The 16974-nt window shown below is 41.7% G+C and overlaps 1 protein-coding gene across 1 annotated transcript in view; it reads left to right on the forward strand.

Annotated features, from left to right (window-relative positions):
• LOC132395265 (protein disulfide-isomerase TMX3-like) overlaps positions 1 to 16974 on the forward strand; it is a 132449-nt gene that overhangs the window by 79425 nt on the left and 36050 nt on the right. The gene's annotated exons all lie outside the window — the stretch shown is intronic.

The following is a 16974-nucleotide window of genomic DNA, read 5'->3' on the forward strand; positions in this document are numbered from 1 at the left end:
CTCCAGTGTGTCCAGTTTCACCCCCATAAGAGAACCAGCCTTTCTTATCAGTTTATTGAGCTTGTTGGCATCTCCTGTGTAAATGCCATTGCCCTAGCACAACAACACATTGAAGATTGTACTGGGAACAACAAGTTTGTAGAACATGGGAGGGAGAGACCTGCATGTCCGAAGGACCACAGCCTCAGTGTTGGTGCTCCACTCAGGTCTGTCATCCAGGTGTACCCCCAGATACTGGTAAGTCCTCACCATTTGTAGTAACAGGGAGCAGAGCAGGCTTAGTGTTCTAAAATTCCATCACCATCTCCTTTGTTTTACTAATATTGAGCTGCAGATGTTTCAGCTTGCACCATTTGACAAAATCCTCCACCAGGGTCCTGTATTCATCCTCCCATTCTCCCTTTATACACCCAGCTATTGCCAAGTCATCAGAGAATTTCGGCAGATGTTGTATTTATAGTCAATATATACAGGGTAAACAGGAAGAGAGCCAATACAGTCCCCTGTGGGGCTCCAGTACTGCTTATACCCATGTCTGACACATAGCTCTGAAGCTGTACAAACTGTAGTCTGCCAGTCATGTAGTCCATTTTCCAAGATACAATGGAAGTGCCAGTCTGCATTGAACGAAATTCCCCCCCCCCCCCCCCCGGCAACGAAGGCTGTAAGGTATTGAAGGAAATCAAAAAACACAATCCTTACAATGCTGCCCTGCTTATTCAAATGGGAGTAGGCTCTGTTCAGCAGGTAAATGCCAGCTTTGTCAATTCCAATGCAGAATGTTTTTTATGAGGCTTATTTTTTAAGCACTTGTTCACCAAACTTGACTTCAGCAACACTGCAGCTCATGTATTCAGTGTATTTGTTTACTTTTTAAAATTATTTTCATGATTTGTCCTCTTCACACATTGGATGTTTTTTTTGATTTTTTTTATGCGTGGTTTCTCATGTACTTCTTTATTTTCCTGTGGGTGCCTGCAAGAAAATGAATCTCAAGGTTGCATATCTTACATGTACTTTGAACTTTCTGTGTATGTGTGGAAAATCTGCTGTGTTTTGCTGCCTCCTCTTTTAAATTTTTGGTCTGAATTTAAAATGGACAGTAATCATGGGCTAGGAGTTTCCTTCTCCAAATTATTGTTTGTGTTACAGTAGCTTCATGTAAAGGAAAGTTGAGAATCAACATTGTATCCATGCTCTTTATTTGTTGTTATGGATAGTTTCATTTTCCTGTCATTCACACTCTTTCATTGTACTTGAACTGGAGGGAGGTTCCAATCCAAGTATGTGCAAAACAGCGTTGTATAGAGAAATACTCGTTTATGCTTGGTTCTCTGCTTTTGGCTTTTATTCAAAGGTTGTCATTTCATTAGGCTTGAAATCCTCTTGTGGTTTTCTGGTAGCAGCTCATTTGCGTCACCAAACATTTCCTTGTAACCTATCACACCAATACTTTCTAAAACAAAATTCAGTCCAAGTGATCCTATGTTATTACAGTGGATTCCAGTTAATTGGGACCATCAGAACCAGTAGAATTTAGCCCAATTAAGTGGCTGCCCCAGTTAGCTGAAGTTTCATGGAAATAGTTAAAAAGATATTTTTAAAAAGTCAATCTAGTATTTAACTGAGTAACAATTATGTATATCAGTGAAATACAGAACAAATTAAAACACTACCAATATTACCCCAGTACTATAAAACTGTATTATTTTCTAATAGTAATCGACAGAGAAATTCATTCAGTGTATGCTGCCATGTTCTCTTGATTGACAACAAATGAACAAAATCAGTGCAGGCACTTAGTGCAGATAATGGATAAAAGTTTCTTCTTACCTATTCCTGACATTTTGGAATAACATTTTCTGTTATGCGATCCATTGCTTTCTTAGAAACGGATAGTGTTGCCTGTTTGTAGCAAAGGGAGCCATCCAGCATGACATGATTTTTTAAAAATCCTGTTTCATTGGCATTGTAGATACCATCTGCACAAAATTTTTTAAGGAAGTCGGGGAGTTTTATAGATTTTGATTTTCTGTGCCATCTTTTTCTGGGTTTTCTTGAATTTAATGTCATACCTACACTTCCATTGAGAAAATCAATTGTCAGTTGCTTTAAAATCTTCATGATCCAGCTTTTTAGCTACCTCCTTGACTTGTTTTTTTAACTTTAGTTCACTGTGATGTACTTCTCATCCAGTTATAATGGAAACCATTGTTTGGGGGCCTTTTCAACATCTGGATCCTTACTTCCCCACTTTTGTTTTTGGGATGTTCCGGTTTTCCCTCCTGCTATGCCCATTCTTCTCGCAGTTTATCTTACTGATGTGCAATTGTAGATTTCAGCACTCCACTGGCTTTTAATTTGGTCCATTTAGGTAATAGTTTTGGCTAGTGTCAAATCTTTACGTGGCATCTTGACGGGGGTCTGAAATTTAATGTCAAAGTAAAAACAAAATTACAAAAAATCACTCCTTTTTGAGTCTGCATCCATTGGATAACATAACACAGCCACACAAAACTGATGCTATTTAAAAGTTGTTCACTGTAAGCATGGTATAGTATCTTAACAGCCACACATATACATGTGACAGGTGATAGAAACTGTTCGGCAACAGTTTCATGCCCAAGTTCAAAGTAAGTTGAATATCGAACTATGTATATGTCACCATATACAGCCCTGAGATTCATTTTCTTGTGGGCATACTCAATAAATCCATAATAGAATAATAACCATAATAGAATCAATGAAAAACCACATCAACTTGGTATTCAACTGGTGTGTGCAAAAGGCACAAACTGTGTAAATACAAAAGAAATAAATAATAATAATTAATAAATAAATATCAAGAACACTGCTGTCGGAAATGGTGCTGGAGGCGGATATGATGGGGTCTTTTAAGAGGCTTTAAGATAGATACATGGAGCTTAGTAAAATAGAGAGCTATAGGCAAACCTAGTAATTTCTTAGGTAGGGATGAACGCAGTGATACCCTCGCACCAGTGTTCACTGTTTGGCCTCCAGTAACCGGCCGCCTGACGCGGCCGGCGAGAGGTACCATTGCTACTGCCTGGAGCACGGACAGATGGACGCCGCCTCAAAACCTGTTTAGCACACCAAATGTTCGTGGTGAACCTGGTGCTAAAATATTCGCAGATGACCTAATTCGGGCTCAGGGTTTCGTAAGTAGCAGAGCAGCTTCCTCATTGCAATCTATTGAAAGTCATCCCTCGAGCCAAACTTTTGTCGGCCGATAGATTCTACTCACCTACAGGGGGTGGGGGGGCAGGCATGCTCTCCGTCGCCATCCTCGCTCGGTCGATTGCTTTCTCTGGACTGCAACCGCCGTGGCCCCGGTACAGGGACTTCCAACCTTGTCCTCTCACTGGTGTGTTGCAATGATTTTATATGTTCATACGAGGAAAATATGCGCTGTGTGTTTAATATCTAAACGTTACTTAAAATGTTATGATGCTATTGACTTAAGTGAGTTATGATTGACATCACTATATTCATGAGAGGAAAATATGTGCTGTGTGTTTAATATTAAATTTGTTAGATAAACCCTTTTAGAAACAAAATTGAGTGATTAGCCACTTAAAAGGGACTTATAGTTGACTTATCACCTATATTCCAGTCATGATTAACACCCCCCCCCCCCCCCACCCCTGGTTGGCCAGTCCGCAAGAATATTGTCAATATTAAGCCGGCCCGTGGTGCAAAAGAAGTTGGTGACCCCTGGACTGGACCATATCCACTGGACCATATCCACTGCTTTCTGTAGGATTTTCCATTCAAGGGCTTCCATACCAGGCTGTGATGCAACCAATTAATACACTTTCCACTGCACATCTATGGAAGTTTGTCAAAGTTTTAGATTTCCTGCCGAATCTTCTGAAGCTGCCACGCTTTCATCGTAATTGCACTTGCATGCTGTGCCCAGGACAGGTCCTCCAAAATAATAACACCAATGAATTTAAAGTTGCTGACCCTTGCCAGTTCTGATCCTCCGATGAGGACTGGTTCATTTGTCTCTGGTTTCCTTGATAATTAGTTCTCAGTGCAGTTGTGTAATCTTTGTTCATCAGTGGTGTGACCACACTAAGCAATGTTTACTTTGAAGAATTCACAGTTGTCACATTGTGCTCTGAGCCCATAATCTTCTACCCTTTTGAATACTGTCTTGAGATTTTGGAGATGTTACTTGTCATCCTCACTGGTAACAATGATGTCATCCAGGTTACACTGACTAGCCTAGCAGAACCTGGTCCATAGCTTTCTGCCAGAGTGCATGCACAGATGCTACTCCAAAAAATAAGTCTGTTATAGCGATAAAGCCTTTGTGGGTGTTTATGGTGAGAAACATTTTGACTTCCTTCCCTCTCTATCTGTAAATAGGCCTCAGCTAAGACCACTTTGCGGAAGTATTTTCCTCCAGAAAGTTTCGCAAAGATATCGTCTATCCTGGGTAGAGTGATTTCAATCTACTTCCATTACTGATGGTGACCTTAAAATCATCACAGATCCTAACAGACTCATTCTTCTTGGTTACTGGGACCACTGGCATTGTCTCCACTCAACCTTGGAAACAATTTCTTCAACCTCCATACAATCGAGCTCACTGACTACTTTGTCACGGATTGTATAAGGAACCTGTCAGGCTTTATGAAACTTGGGTGTGGCATTTTCATTTAACACTATTTTACCCTTGGTATGGTTGAGTTTTCCAATGCCATCCTTGAACACTACTGTGGTATCATCCAGTATCTTTCTTATTGCAGTTTCAGTTAACTCTATTGCAGTAGATGTAGCATACAAATGGTAGATGGATCTCCAGTCAAGTTAGAGTTGTCTCAACCACTTACAGCTCCACAATGTTGGAGCCATATTTGAATGCTTTCCAGTAAGATTCCACAAATGAAGCAATCCCTCAGTGCATCATTACTAAATTGACGATGCACAATCTCTTCAAATCAGCTAAATAAGCTGAAATGGACTTTCACTTTGGTTCTAAATGTTCCTGCATTATTTTCACAATATCTGTAAAGCTCATTCCAGCTGGTTTATTTGGGGCGGTCAAACGAAGCAGCAAACTGTATGTTTTTCTCGCTATTACACTTCGCAAAACTGACACTTGCTGTTCATTGGCTATTGCATTTGCTTAACAATACTGTTCAATTAATTCAATATACATGATCCTGTTATCTGTTGTGCAACCAAACAAGTCTATATTTAGCGTCATTTCTGCCTTTTTATTATTATTATTATCATCATCATCATCATCACTACCTGGTACTCACTGTTTATGAACCTGAAAATTTGGTCCATTTTCTGCTTTTCTTTTTACTCAACTGTCTCTGTCCCCTTGCAAAAAAAAAGTGTTGTACTTCAACAGGTAGGTAGTCATCTCTGGTTCATTTTAAAACGTACTCTTCACCACTTTTATATTTTGTAACTCCAGAAACTAATTGAAAGAAAAACATAGGAGCCCAAAAAAACACATCTACAGGTTTCCCCCACAATCCAAAAGTAGAGTGTTCCTATGAAGCCATTTATAATCTGAAATGTCATAAAGCAAAGAAGCTATTACCATTAATTTATATGGAAAAAATTTTTGGGAATTCCCAGACCCAAAAAAAACCTACCAAATCAAAGCAAATAACACATAAAACCTAAAATAACACTGCCATATAGTAAAAGCAGGAATTATATGATAAATTTACATCCTATATAAAGTAGAAATATTGTAGGTACGGTGTAGTTTCACTTATCAAACTTGGGAAGGCAGCGAGCCAAAATTGATTTGGAGAAAAAAATCAGCACGTACACACATGCGTGCGCACATACCCGCATCCACACATACCCACATGCGTAAACAACTGTAAAGGCTTCACAGTCGTAATCTTTCTCAGGGTAAACACATGTATAAAGCAGGTGTCTTTTTTTTTGTAAAAGCGAAAATCCTCTTTAGTTAGTGAAAACAGGTACTAATGTAAGTCTTTCGTAACAGTGAGTTGTCGTAAAGCAAACGTTCGAAAAGCGGGGGCCACCTGTACTTCATTTTACTTTAGAGAGGCGTGTACATATGACATGGTGCCTTAATGACATATGCCATTCACATACTTTTACATGTAACCACTAATGAAATATGTAAACAACAAAGAATGTTTAATCAAGCAATGTATTTACAACATTAATCAAATAATACTGAAGTATTAAATATACAAATATGAAAATTGTATTGGGCTTCTGAAAATCAAATAATTATCTTTGAAATCACATGTTCACTTCCTCAGTGGTGACTGTGTTGTGATATTGTATGGTAACTTCAGAATAAGAGGCAAAAGCTGCAGTAATGCCAAGCCCATGTCCAGTTTGGTACCACATCCTGGTTTTCCTTCCCCTTCTAACTCAGCTGGCCATCTGCTTGCTATTCATAAACAGAGATGGGGAGGAATTTCTTTAGCCAGATGATGGTGAATCTGTTGAATTCATTGCCAGAGACATTGTTGAGCCCAAGTCATTGGGTATACTTAAGGTGGTGATTGATAGGTTCTTGATTAGTAGGGGTGTCAAAGGTTATGGGTGAAGATAGGAGAATGGGGTTCAGAGGGTTAATAAATCAACATGATGGCATGTGTAACAAATTTAATTGCCTAAATAGCTTAATTCTGCTCTTATGTTTTTATGGTGTGTATAGGGCCAGGCGCACAGATCAATTTCCCTGCTGTCTTTTCTGGTTTGTTGTTTATTTTGTGGTACCAGCAGAGTGATAGAAGTGGTATGAGATCAGTAAATACTAGAATTGGCTTGGATGGTGCCTCTGTTCTCTAAATTCAGTCTTGATCTTGCTGTAGCTTCACATATTTCTGTAGCATTGTATTGCCATACACCTGCTTGTTGCAAGGAAAACTGTGGAAAATATTTGTTATTCAATTACTCTGATTCTTTTGGAAAAAGCAAGTTAGAGTACAATTGAGTGAAAATCCACTGCAAATATTCTAACTAAATACTGCCCATTGTGTGAAGACACTTTAATTTGCCTCAAAACTGGATTTGAGTTAATTACTTATTTAAAGTAGAGTTTGTATTTTATTTAACATTGGAATGATATATTTTAATGTGTTTTATTTTTGTTCTCCATTTACAGTGTTTGGTCTTGATTTAAGTTAGCCTTTATCTTTATTATGGAATTCTACAATAGAAAAAAGACCATTACTGCTCACAAACATGAGGTTCTGCAGATGCTGGAATTCCAAAGTAACACACACACAGATGCTATATATTTGACATCCGCTACGATAGTTAGTAGGAACTTGAGCATTTGTGTTGAGAAACTGCACATGGATACTGTCAAAGGTGAAAGACCAGCTTTGTCATGCATACATCGAACCTACAGTTAAGTGCGTCATTTGCATCAAATCAGTGAGAATTGTGCTGGACATCTCACAAGTGTCACCACGCTTCCTGTTATAACATGCCCATAACTTACTAACCCTGACAACATGCCTTTGGAATATAAGAGGGAAATGGAGCACTGGGAGATTTCAATTTTTCTGGTATTAACTGAGTGACCCAGAGCGCAAAGGACCTGGAGGGGGTGGAATTTGTGCGGTACATTCAAGACAGGTTCCTCACAAAATTATATAATAGAACCTACTCAGGAAGGAACAAACACGAGGAAATCTGCAGGTGCTGGAATTTCAAACAACAACACACACAAAATGCTGGTGGAACACAGCAGGCCAGGCAGCATCTATAGGGAAAAGCGCTGTCGACGTTCCAGGCCAAGACCATTCGTCAGGACAATACTAGGTCTCCTCTTATGGAGTGAAGTGGGCTAAGTAATAATTAGAAAAGACTTGAGACATTTGCATATTCTGAGGAAAGAGGTACTCACTGCCTTGAAGCACATTAAGGTGGGTGAATCCCTAGGGCCTAACCAATTGCACCCACAGACCTTAAGCCTGCAATGGTAAGGCCGGGCTTTAATAGTAGGGAAGTTACTGGAGGGAATTCAGCGTGACAAAATCTACCATCCATTGGATAGTCAAAGCCTTGTAAGGAATAGTCAGTATGGTTTTGTGTGTGGGAGATAATGTTAGACAAATCTTTTGGAGTTTTTTGAAGAAGTAACTAAGGGGATGGATGAAGGTAGGGCAGTGGGCATTGTCTATATGGACTTTAGTAAGACCTTTGGCAGGCTGATCTGGAAGATAAGGTTACAGGGGTTTCAGGGGGAGCTAGCCAGGTGGATTCAGAGTAGTAAGTAGAGGATGATGGTTGAAGGTCAATTCTCCAGCCTGGATGACTTTTGGAAGTAGGAGGAAACTGGAACACTTAGAATACACATGAACACTCAGAGAATACGCAGACTCTACACAGACAGACCAGAAGTGCTGTGAGGCAGTTGCTTTACTAGTTGTACTATTGTGCCACTCAAGTTTATTCCTTATATTTATTGAACAAATTTAGTACAATTTCTTCCCTTCTAATGAAAACTATTTACTCTACAAACCAGTGATAACATCATTTTGTAAAGCGATGCTCCAGAAGAACATCACCATCAAATAAACATGCTGAGCTCCAGATCCAAAAACATTTACAAGTCTCTCTGAATTCCTTCAAAGATGTTCATTGGCTCTGTTCATTCAGTGCTGTAAATTGTATGTAATTTTTTGGACTTTGAATCAGAGGAGCAGCAAAGCAAAACTCAGGTGCTGATTCTTTAGTGGCTACTGTAACACTTATACACTCAGTGGACCAAATGGCCAAATTCTGTTCCTATGTTTTATGGTTTTAATATTGTTGTGAGTTGAAATGTGGTGGTAAATATAATGAGTACATTGATTTTGACATTACAGAGTTCTCTAGATCCTAGAATGGACCTCCTAGTTGAAAAGTAGCAAGTATAAACCTACTGAAAGAAGGGTTAAACAAAGTAGGGAATAGTAGCCCAGTTTGACTGACATCTTGGCATATGCAATTCAAAAATAGTGCTTACATTTTTCTTACTCCCAATGTCAAAAAACACAGAAAATGTTAGAAATATTCAACTAGTCTGGCAACTTCTGTGGAGACCATAACAGAACTAATACTTGGGCCAATTGCTCCTCCTTTGGAACCTTTGCAGTAGGAGTAAGCAAATGTTAATTAGAGTAGAAGTTGAGAGGCTGTTTCAAATTGTGGGGAGTCTAGTTCCAGAGGTCCCAGCCTCAGAATAGAAAGATGTTCCTTTAGAACAGAGTTGTAGATTTTATTTAAATGGAAGTTGGTGAATTGGTGGAATATTTTGCCACAGATGGCATTGGAGGCCAAGAAATTGGGTATATTTAAAACAGAGGTTGATAGGTTCTTGATTTGTAAGGGCATCAAAGGTTACAGGGAGAAAACAGAGGAAAAAGGTTGACATGGATAATCAACCAAGATTGAATGGCAGAGCACACTCAATAGGCAAAATGGTCTGTTCTATTCCTATGTCTTATGGTCTTAGACATAAGATATAGGTACAGAACATATGAACACTTCACTTGGACAGTCAACAGGGTTTCATGAAAAAAAAGACATGAAGCTTAAGAAATCTACTTAGTATTTAAGAATAGTTTAACAGACAAAAATAAATGAGTGGCATGTATAGCTATTGGAAAGCTGCAGAGCTCCATGCTTGAACATCAGTTATTTACATTTCCTATTGAGTCAATGAGGGATATTCTGGAATAAATCCTAGTGTTGTGACAAGATAATGCCAGATGGAGAAAATAAGCAATGAGGCAGATGTTAACGGCCCACCAATTCAGTGTGAAGTTTTCAGAGGGATTTGAGAGGGTTCCTTGTATGAAGGTTTTACCAAGTTGATCTGCAAGTATAGCAAGCAATAAAGAAGTTAAAAGGATATGATGGTGCCTACTGCAGGACTAGAATAATTACATTGGATTTTTGTGAGATTATAATTTGAATACTGTCTATTATTTTCGTTTCCTCACTTAAGGATAGTCCGAGTTTGAGGAGTTTTTGAATGTGATACAGCACGTAGAATACATTCATAAAGGAATGAGAGATAATCTTAATTGAAACATATTGCTTTGAAGGTTTTAATAGGAAAGCTATAGAAAAGAGTATCTTTTGATTTGAGAGCCAAGAACTGGAGTGTCATGGCTTTGGGATAAGAGATTAACCATTTAGGACCAAGATATGGAATACCTATGCATTTGCATGGTTGGGCGTATTTATGGGTGTTCAGTTACTGTGTCTTCATCACAATTAAGATTACTGTTACGAAATCCCGTAACTGGATCACTTACCAGCAAAGATAGAGAGGTCCATTGAAGTCTGATGGTACTATTTTTAAAAGTACTTATTGATAAAGGGCACAAAAATAAGATTAATGTAAACATACAGATAATATACGTCATCAATACTAAATCTAAAGCGCGGGTATAATAATAAGAAATAAGCTCTATCGTTGTCTAGGGGATAAATGGATCTATCGTTGTCTGATGGAAATACAAAAGTCACTCAGTTCATGCAGGCTGCAGCCTTTTGGTTGTCGCTGTGTTGCACTTTGTTGGAGAGAGAGAGAAATAGGAATAGAATGGGAACAGTTACCGCTGCGGGTTTTCCAACCTTTATGATTTCAATCCGTCAGGAGTCCCGTTGGTGTGGCCGTTCGCTTGTGGCCTCTCCTTTAGCTAAAGCCGTTCTTCCGTGGTGAGGCTGCCAATACCAGGCGAGGGAAAGGACGCACGCGAGCCGCCCCCACTGACTGTCGCTATTAAACGCTGTCGCGGGATTTCTAGCGTTTCTCCTGGTGCATCTGAGGGGCTGTTCCCCAGACCCTCTTTTATCCTGACTCACAGGGTCTCAGATGTCAATCAGGTTGAGATGATGCAATCTCTCCACCAACCTCCCCCTTGGTTCATTTCCTGGGGCTTTGATGCATCGTATGGGATGCAATACACAAGTCCGGCTCCAAGAGACAATAGCCGGTATCAATGGGTCCGCCTCTCGAAACCAGGACACATTCCACTCTTTGTGAATTCTGCATGTCTTTCTCTCATTTCCTGGGTCTCCTGAATAGTGATCTTGCGTTTCTCACAAAGGTGGGGGCTACTCTGCACCCTTCGGCCCCTCAGAGCCGTGGTACATTCATAACAGCCCCTTTCTTCAAAGCGTTTTCACCAGCGGTGAAAACGAAGTAGTACAGAGTCTTACAGGGTTTTAGAATCTAACACAATACAAAAGTTTTTTTTCACAGAGTAATGCAGTTATACATTCAATTCAGTATCTAAACAGTTAACTATTACAGTGTCACTTTCTTTAATATCTTAACATCGTGTACCGTACTAAAGTCTTGTAGCATCAGACTTCAATTTAATAACCACCTATTTTTATTTCTTTCCTTCAGCAACAAAACTAAGGAGGTATGATCTTAGCTTCCGTGCATCTACAAAAGTTTATGGAACTACTAATCTTTCGGTCATTTTCAAACTGAACAGGCAGGCTTCCAGGGGATTGTCTTTATTATTCACAGGCTGTGTCGAAATCCCGTACAACCGGCTTTGCTATTTAAAAATGGCGTCCCCATTAACCTTCGCCTCTTTTCCAGTGAGGTCCCACGTGGGAAGCTTGGGTAATGTGGCGAGACAGGAATTATTTTATCAACACTGTGCCCCAAACTTAGACCATCTTCTGAATTTCCACCCTACTCTTCAATTTTACACAGGTGGCTAACCCTCTCATCAGGACCCTTCAGGCTATGTGTTTTTAGTTCGACCGCTTTGCTCAAGCAGCATTTCAAATTCTGCCTTTTCACACCACACTCTGGAATAACAATAGCATGGGGGGCCCCGTCATCTCCCGGCTTAATCTGTAAGTGATCTGCAGGGTTTAAAATTTCTTCATTCGATTTGGGAACTACAGATTTCCCGTTTTCTTCAATGATAATATATATCTCCCCATTTTTGAACTCCGCATTAACTTTGAACACACCTTTGAGCACAACCACCTGGGAACTCTCACTTCCCACTATTACCAAGGTTAACCCTTTCTTCACTGAACCAAGTCTATCTGACCCACAAGGACGGCCGTCTCGTTCCACTGAATCAAATACCTCAGACTTTTTCTGAGCTCTGTTACTAGGTTCAGTACCATCTTGGACACACTCAAGCGGGACATTGGCCTCTTCCATGCTTTCAATACCCGTACCCTTTTCAAATTCTAAGTTCCCCCGATCCTCCCAGGTACTCTCTGGGCAACTCCCTTCCGGAGTAAACTCAACCCCGCGGGCTGAAACAACCTCATCTGCCAACCCAGCAGACTTCTTCAAGGCAAGGGCACCCTTTTCATCTAGGACTGCCCTCATTTCATTATCAGGAACACCTTTAGAATTTTCAATTTCTTCAAACAGTTCTGCCAAACCAGACAGATCATCCCTGTCCAACTCTGGACCTCTTAACCGCTCTATCGGTTCCTCATCTTTATTTCCTGCATCTAGGACCTTTCTCCTCGCTAAGGGCAGATCTACCTCCGCTTCCTTACCCTCTTTCACTTTATTACTCTTCGTTTTACCACCCTCTAAACCCTCGTGGTACAGGGTCAGTAGAAACGTCTCAGCCAAATCAAAACTGGTCAGATTTAAACTGCTCTCGTTCTCAGCTGCCTTTCTCGACATGCTGCGAGTGACCGCGCATATGAGATCGATCTTGGAATCTAGGGGCGGGGCCACAACACTCACCAGCTGGTGTGTCGGCATCATGGCTGCCCAAACCTTACCACCTGCTAAATCGTTACCGAGAAGGACGTCCGCGTCAGTTCTCGGGAATTTTGATCGCACGGCTATTTCAGCTGGTCCAGATACCAGCTCACAATCCATAATGACCTTATGTAAGGGCACCATTTCTGTCCCTTTACTTATTCCCTTCACAGCTACCATTCTCGTCTGGCGACCAAACTCTAGTACCTTACTGCTGATCAACGACAGCTCAGCTCCCGTATCTCTCCAGATCCGTACAGGAACTGGTGTGTCCCCCTCCCTCACAGACACGGTTCCGTGTGACAGATAAGTTTCAGATCCTTCTCGTACTCTGTCTACCCGGGGCTCTCTTTTCGATTTACTGATTACCACGGCACATCCGATAAGGACTGCTCCTTTCCCTTTTCCTGTCTCTTTCCTCGGAGCAAAGCACCGAGATGCAATATGCCCCCCCCCTTCGACAATTAAAACAGGTCAAGCCCGGAAATCTCTGGCCGTCTGGCCTTTCCCCCTCAACCTTACCACTAGCTCCCAGCAGGACCTCTGCCTCAGCCGGCGGACTTTCTCGATCGCTCCCACGGTCTCTCTGGGAACTTTTATTCGAGGAAGACTTTGTCTTGTGGGTTAGGGCATATTCATCTGTGAACGTAGCAAATTCTGAGATGGACTTATGCGGCTTCTCATTCAAATACGTCCCGATATCTTCCGAAACACAACCATTAAATTCCTCAATCAGAATTAACTCCCTGAGACGCCCATAATCCTCTTCCACTTTCTCTGCGGTGCACCACCGGTCCAAGAGCACCCCTTTCTCATAGGCAAACTCGGTAGACGTCTGATTCCAAACTTTCTTTAAATTTCTAAATTTTTGTCTGTACGCCTCAGGTACTAGCTCATAACTCCGGAGAATGGCCGCCTTTACTTTGTCATAACTCTCCTCCTCTCCCTCCTCCATGGCCAACGCCGTATATGCCCGCTGTGCCTTCCCCTTTAACACACTCTGTAACAGCGCCACCCACTGACCTCTGGGTCACTTCTGATTCACAGCCACCTTTTCAAAAAGCAAGAAGTAACTATCAACATCCGTCTCCTCGAACGGAGATACTAACCTCAACTCTCGACTAACATTGAACTGCTCCTCTTGGTCTGACCCCGGAACTCGTGGCTCCTGCCGTAACTTCTCCATCTCCAAGTCATGTTTCCTCTGTTTCTGTTTCTCAGCTGCTTCCAGCTGTTTTAACCTCATTTCATGCTCTCGTTTCTCCTCTAACTCCTTTAGCTGGAGCGCATGCTCCCTCTCTTTCTCTCTCTCGGCTGCCTCCAGCTTTAACTGAATTGCATGTTCCAACTTTAATTTCTCCACCTCTAACTGAGCCGTCCCACTAGCTGGTACCTCTTCAGGGATATTTTCCAATACCTCATCTGTAAACACATTCTTCCCAATATAATACTGAGTTATTGCCCTTCGCACCTCCCGCTTTTTCATTGACAACCTCAACCCTACGAGATTTAACTCCTTCGCCAAACTTGTTAAGTCTGATTTGGTGGCCGCCTTTAGCGCCTCCAGCGTCGGGGTTTTCTATAAATTCATCCACGTCCATTTTCGCTGGTTTCCGGTCTGGCTACCTGCGTAACCAGATCCAAGTTTTGGACCTACAAGCCCGATTCACTGGCCTCCCAATTTGGTGTCAAATCCCGAGACGAGAACCCCAATTCTGTTACGAAATCCCGTAACTGGATCACTTACCAGCAAAGATAGAGAGGTCCATTGAAGTCTGATGGTACTATTTTTTAAAGTATTTATTGATAAAGGGCACAAAAATAAGATTAATGTAAACATACAGATAATATACGTCGTCAATACTAAATCTAAAGCGCGGGTATAATAATAATCAATAAGAAATAAGCTCTATCGTTGTCTAGGGGATAAATGTATTGTCCGATGGAAATATAAAAGTCACTCAGTTCATGCAGGCTGCAGCCTTTTGGTTGTCGCTGTGTTGCACTTTGTTGGAGAGAGAGAGAAATAGGAATAGAATGGGAACAGTTACCGCTGCGGGTTTTCCAACCTTTACGATTTCGATCCGTCAGGAGTCCCGTTAGTGTGGCCGTTCACTTGTGGCCTCTCCTTTAGCTAAAGCCGTTCTTCCGTGGTGAGGCTGCCAATACCAGGCGAGGGAAAGGATGCACGCGAGTCGTCCCCCCCCCCCACCGGCTGTCGCTATTAAATGCTGTCACAGGATTTCTAGCGTTTCTCCTGGTGCGTCTGAGGGGCGGTTCCCCAGACCCTCTTTTATCCTGACTCACAGGGTCTCAGATGTCAATCAGGTTGAGATGATGCAATCTCTCCACCAACCTTCCCCTTGGTTCATTTCCTGGGGCTTTGATGCATCGCACAGGATGCAATACACAAGTCCGGCTCCAAGAGACAATAGCCTCTCGGAGGCCAGGACACATTCCACTCTTTGTGAATTCTGCATGTCTTTCTCTCATTTCCTGGGTCTCCTGAAGGGACTCAATAGTGATCTTGCGATTCTCACTAAGGAGGGGGCTACTCCGCACCCTTCAGAACTGTGGTACATTCATAACATTACTCAAAGTAATATAGGAATACATTAAGGTTAGGAGCATAGAGTTGACATAGTTAAACAGTGACCTTATTGAATGGAAGAACAAGTACTCTTATTTCTTGAGCTACTATACATTCAGTGGACATTTTATTAGGTACAGCAGGTATCTAATAAAGTGGCCACTGAGTGTATGTTCATAGTCTTCTGTTGCTGTATCCCAATATGTTCAATGTGTTGTCCATTACGACATGACCATTGAGTCTTACTTCAGTGGTTGGTAGGTTGCTGGAGAAGATCCTGAGAGGCAGGATTTACGAACATTTAGAGAGGCATAATATGATTAGGAATAGTCAACATGGCTTTGTGAAGGGCAGGTTATGCCTTACAAGACTGATTGAATTTTCTGAGGATGTGACTAAACACATTGATGAAGGTAGAGCCGTAGATGTAGTGTATATGGATTTCAGCAAGGCATCTGACAAGGTATCCCATGCAAAGCTTACTGAGAAAGTAAGGAGGCATGGGATCCAAGGGGACATTGCTTTGTGGATCCAGAACTGGCTTGCCCACAGAAAGAAAAGAGTGGTTGTAAACGGGTCATATTCTGCATAGAGGTTGGTGACCAGTGGTGTGCCTCGGGGATCTGTTCTGGGATCCCTACTCTTCGTGATTTTTATAAATGACTGGGATGAAGAAGTGAAGGGATGGGTTGTTAGTAAACTTGCTGATGGCACAAGGGTTGGGGGTATTGTGGATAGTGTGGAGGGCTGTCAGAGGTTGCAGCGGAACATTGATAGGATGCAAAACTGGACTGAGAAGTGGCAGATGGAGTTCAACCCAGATAATTGTGAGATGGTTCATGTTGGTAGGTCAAATATGATGGCAGAATATAGTATTAATGGCAAGACTCTTGGCACTGGAGGATCAGAGGAATCTTGGGTTCGAGTCCATAGGACACTCAAAGCTGCTGCACAGGTTAACTCTGTGGTTAAGAAAGTATACAGTGCAGTGGCCTTCATCAATTGTGGGATTGAGTTTAGGAACCAAGAGGTAATGTTGCTGCTATATAGGACCCTGGTCAGACACCACTTGGAGTATGTGCTCAGTTCTGGTCACCTCAGTACAGCAAGGATGTAGAAACCATGGAAAGGGTGCACAGGAGATTTACAAGGATGTTGCCTGGATTGGGGAGCATGCCTTATGAGAGTAGGTTGAGTGAGCCTTTTTTCCTTGGAAGGACAGAGGATGAGAGGTGACCTGATAGAGGTGTATAAGATGATGAGAGACATTAATCGTGTGGATAATCAGAGGCTTTTTCCCAGGACTGAATTGCTAGCATGAGAGGACACAGTTTTAAGGTGCTTGGAAGTAGGTACAGGGGAGGTGACCAGGGTAAGTTTTTTTACGCAGTGAGTGGTGAGTGCGTGGAATGGGCTGCCCGTGACAGTTGTAGGGGCGGATACGATATGGTCTTTTAAGAGATTCCTGGACAGGTGCTTGGAGCTCAGAATAATAGAGGGCTATGGGTAACCCTAGGTAATTTCTACGGTAAGGACATGTTTGGCACAGCTCTGTGGGTCAAAGGGCCTGTATTGTGCTGTAGGTTTTCTATGTTTCTATGATTGTCTGCACGCCACTGTTGCAAATATGTGGTTA

The sequence above is a fragment of the Hypanus sabinus genome, chromosome 1 (assembly GCF_030144855.1).
Source record: "Hypanus sabinus isolate sHypSab1 chromosome 1, sHypSab1.hap1, whole genome shotgun sequence".
NCBI lineage: Eukaryota > Metazoa > Chordata > Chondrichthyes > Myliobatiformes > Dasyatidae > Hypanus > Hypanus sabinus.